The 4,649-nt window shown below is 40.0% G+C and overlaps 1 pseudogene; it reads right to left on the bottom strand.

Moving 5' to 3' along the window:
• Positions 1-3,339: 3,339 nt before the first annotated feature.
• LOC117621661 lies at positions 3,340-4,523 on the bottom strand (annotated as a pseudogene).
• Between the last annotated feature and the right edge of the window lie 126 nt (positions 4,524-4,649).

Below are 4,649 nucleotides of genomic sequence, written 5' to 3'. Positions count from 1 at the left end.
AGAGTGTTGGATGGTTTCCCACCGAAATGCCTATAATATGTTGGGTTGTTAATTTTGAATTACAGTGATTGGGGAGGAGGACCGCTTTTCCTAGGATTCGAACTGATGACCAAGAAGGGGAGGGGGAGGGACCTCTCCACTAAGGTAGACCCCTCGGACATATGTTTGGTTTTTATTAAGCCATCGAACACACGTTACTGTGTTCGAAATCCCAGCACGAAATATATATATGCATCACGAAAATAGCTTCCACAATCCTTTAAAATGGCAATTACGCCCTCCGTTCTTTGTAAATTTTCTCTCGTTTGTTTGGTGTAAGTGATAAATGAAGTTATTCCTTTTGATTTTTATTTTTTATTTTTTAAAAAGAAGTTGTTGGCTAGGTGCTTGTCAGGCATGGAAAGCAAAGTTAAAAGGCAAGTTTGGGTTTGGTTTCGTCAGGGTCACAGTAGTTTCCTTAAATTTTTTCTAAAGTTGTTGGGAAGAGTCAGAAGCTGCCAGCTCGTTATATCTCCTCTCCTCTCCATGAGAAAGAAGTCAATAGGGTTGATTACAGAATATGAATAAAACAAAACCAAAACCTAGCCAGCATATGAATAAAACAAAACCTAGGGACAGAGACAACATGCAATCAAAATTAAAGAAATGATGACTGCATCCATATGAACCGCCCTCAGTCATATACAAAACAATAGACTAATTAAACTTCCTCCAATTAAACATTTTAAAAATTAACGGTCAATTTTGCATGTGGGAGTGACGGAAGTGGTTTTCTTGTGTCACTTGCTGATTTTTAATGGAGGAGCAGGTCAAGCTTTCTGATATAATTAATCATTCCACTATGAGTGAGTGAGAGAGAGAGAGAGAGAGAGAGAGAGAGAGAGAGAGAGAGAGAGAGACATGCTAGCTACTTAGTCTGCTAATATACGATCACCATAAATTGAATGGACATATCTGCCTGCTTAGTCCAGTGCATGCCTAATATTCAAGAAGATGAAGATGGCCATGCTGAGAACCATTTTTCTTTTCTCTCTCATCAGTTTTTTCCAATTTTCCACCTGTTCTACTTTGGTTAAACCAAAGAGTAGTTCACAAGGTAAGTAGCTGTCCCCCTTAATTATTCTCTTTTGTAACTTTTGCTGTTGATTAGCTTTGGTAAACTGTATTTTTGTCTGCGTGCGTAACGAGATGCTTTATAAAGTTATAATTAATCCGCTCAAAAGACAAGGGAAATTATTTGTCAACGGGTCTACTGTGATTGAGTTTCTTCTGAGAATCACATGAGCCGTCTTACATGTGCAGGGTCGTCACAAAAAACATGGTTTGTGAGCATAGATAACTACAATGATGTCCAACTCCGTTCACCGCCACCACCTCCGAAAGCAGGACCGACACCAGGCCAGTCACCAAGTCCAAAAGATCTTCTATCCAAGTCCAAGAGAGCTCCTCCAAGTCGATACACAGCTTCAGCTTGAAATGCTTAAGCTTCAGAAAGTTACAGGCTAGCTAGTCTAGGCTGTCTATTATGTCCAGCTTATACGTACATTAATTCGTGTAGTCTCTCTTGTTCTTTAAAGTTTGTTCATGCAATGATACTTGTATAAGAATTAGTAGCAAGAGCACCCTGAGCATGTTGATGGATATAGGGCCCCTGTGGTTCAAATCCTAAAGCAAGTACCAATGAATCTCTGCTCAGGAGTCAATTTAAACAAATCCAAAAACCTGTTCCTCTCTGAGGGAACTACAAGTACTAATTTATATATCTTTTTTCAGTAATCCATCTTCAAAATGAGGGCATCTCTGTCACACAAAGGACCTAATGAAACATCATATGACATCATTTTTCCCATTTGAACTTTTCTCCCACTTGCAGCTTTCATTGATGAACTCACATTTTAAAAAAGTGGATTGAACCACCTGTATCACTAAGTAAATTGAACAAGTAGAAGAAGAGGAAGATATAATCACAATTATATGGAAAAAGAAAAATGAATTCGATTCTGCATAAATAAGAAAGCCTCTCCTATAAACATAAAAGACCAAGGCCATCAACAGATATAAAGAAACTCAAAAACTAATCCAGAATGTAACAAGCACCAGCTATGGGAAATCTCATGCATTGTGTGGAAGCAAAATATCTCACCCTAGGTCAAATAATTAGGCCAATCAATTTGGGAATTATTTGCCCTAATTGGGAGTTACCTAACCTAATTGAGAATTACCTAACCTAATTGGGAGTTACTTGAATTAATTGGGAGGTTACCTAATTCAAATTGGATGTATTTGATCATCGCCTTAATTAGGAATTTGGTTAAATCCCTAATCCCTAAATACACCAACCTCACCAACCACACCAACCTCACCAACTACACCAACTCCACCAACCTTGCCGAGGCCCCCTATAAATACTTGGCTACACACGTATGAATTCCTACTCAAACTCTGTATAAGTTATCCCTCACAAACCTTAGCCACCATATTCTTTCTCTCTCACACACAAGGCTCCGGCCACCACACATGGCTCCGGCCACCCGGTTTTTCTTGAAACACCCAACCTAACTTAACCATCAGAGGGCCTTTGGTCAACACCCCCCCGGGTGTGGTCCTTTTACTCCGATTTGTTTTGCAGGGAGAAAAATAAGCAGAGAAGACGAAGGAATCTTGGGCGAATATTCTAGTGGGACGAAAATTGCTCCCACAGCAGCAAGTACCAACCAAAACAGTTGTTTTAATAAGAAGTAGCAAATCAAATGAAGTGTACACTCATCAGGGAGAGTGAATCTGCATAAAAAATTGGACAGAAATTTGAGTGATTGCATAGTTCTGCCATTATAAACTTGAAACTTTGAAATGGTTAACTGCAATTAAGGGACTTTAAAAAAAGAAAGAATAGTTAAGTGAGCAATCTTCCACCATCCCGGAATTAGGCCAAGCAATAAAAGGATAAACACTCCCAAAATTACTGCAAATCTTTGTGAATCTATTTATCTCCAGTGCAGAAGCTGAGTCTAGATTATAGAAATAAGTCATTAGTCATCTGATCTAAATTCTAGTAGCTTAATTAGGATTAGGTAGCAACTACCGGCATGCGCAACCTTGTTAGGGCTAATCAAGCACAAAGAAATTAGGGCAACCAAAAGTAAACACAACTTAGTACGAACAAAAGTAAACAAAAAACCAGGACAGAAATTTTGAATCACTTTGAAAAATTCCGTGTTGATGAACTTGAAACGAATAGTTTCAAGTAAGGGACTTTACAATTCAAAAGAATACACAACAAAGAACCGAATAGTTTCAAGTAAGGGACTTTACAATTCAAAAGAATACACAACAAAGAACCTAACACATTTGTACTGAGTTTATCACATCAAACAAGAGCAGCATCTCAAAACCGGGTGGTGGCGGAATTCTGCAAACAATGGCAGAGCTTGCGTGACAATCTGCACTTGGTTTGGAGCCATCTGCGTAGCCTGAAGATGAGCAAACCACCTTCCCCTTTGTATGACGAGCTTCTTTCGATGGCTTTGGCAGCACAACGAATGGATGAAGCAAGAGCTTTTCAGCGGTCAGCCTTTCGCAAGACCTCATGGCAAGGCAACTCTTAAGAAAATCCCTGGCCACACCTGAGACTTCAGCAGGGATTTTGGGAGTACATACGTGATCAAACATACAGTGGAAATCTTCAAGTTCACAACCAGGCTTTAAATCTGAGGAGGACTTGCCGGTTAGCATCTCAAGTACGATACAACCAAGAGACCATATATCAGAGGGCGGCTCCTGCTCACTATCATTCAAGGCTTCTGGGGACAGATACGTAGGAGTGCCTCTCCATTGACCGCAATTCTCCTTGGTTTTCTTAGCCAATCCAAAATCTGAAATCTTAGCCACAAAACTACCAGTACTAGTTGCATGATTTGGTACAAGCAGAATGTTTTCCGGCTTCAAATCACAATGAACATAATCAAACTTGTGAATATGCTTAATCCCTTCGAGTATCGACGTCGTATACCTTCTAACTTCAGCTTCAGGCAATCCATGACCGTTGGATTTCTCAATCAGATCACCAAGAGTTCCTCCAGAGGCAAATTCCAGCAACAAGTTATAGACCATGTGATCACCACCCTCTTCACTGGTTGTGATTTCTTCACCAAAGCGCTCAATGATAAAAGGGCAACCCTTAATATCCAACAGAACCTCTGCCTCATGCCGGATTGACTCTGAATCAGAGACCTCTGCCTATTTCACCGCCATCAATCCCGGAAAGTTTAGCATGCTACCAAACTCACCCCTTCTTGGGTTTTTGGGAGTGGCAAGAAAAACAGAACCAGAGCTTCCTTCTCCAACCATCTCCCCTCTCAGCCAGTGCTCTCCATGACTCCAAATCCTCTGTTTTTTCTCTTCTTCAAATTCTTCAAATTCTTCTTGTTCGGATTTTCTTTTCATGGTTTCTTTTCCTTCGCAGAAACTTAGGAAATTTTAACTTGTTTGGTGAATTGTAAGGCTATTCATTTGGAGAATCAGCAGTGTTTATATAGGATAGGGCACATGAATGTGTCGGTTTAGGGTTTGAGGAGAAGTAGGAATCCTAGTGTGTTCTGGATTTTCTTTCCAACGGTCAAGTTTTATTTGATTGGTTTGAATTGAGACGT

The sequence above is a fragment of the Prunus dulcis genome, chromosome 3, assembly GCF_902201215.1.
Source record: "Prunus dulcis chromosome 3, ALMONDv2, whole genome shotgun sequence".
In the NCBI taxonomy this organism is placed as follows: Eukaryota; Viridiplantae; Streptophyta; class Magnoliopsida; order Rosales; family Rosaceae; genus Prunus; species Prunus dulcis.
The sequence above is the reverse complement of the archived record's forward strand: the minus strand, read 5'-3'. Positions and strand labels throughout refer to the sequence as shown.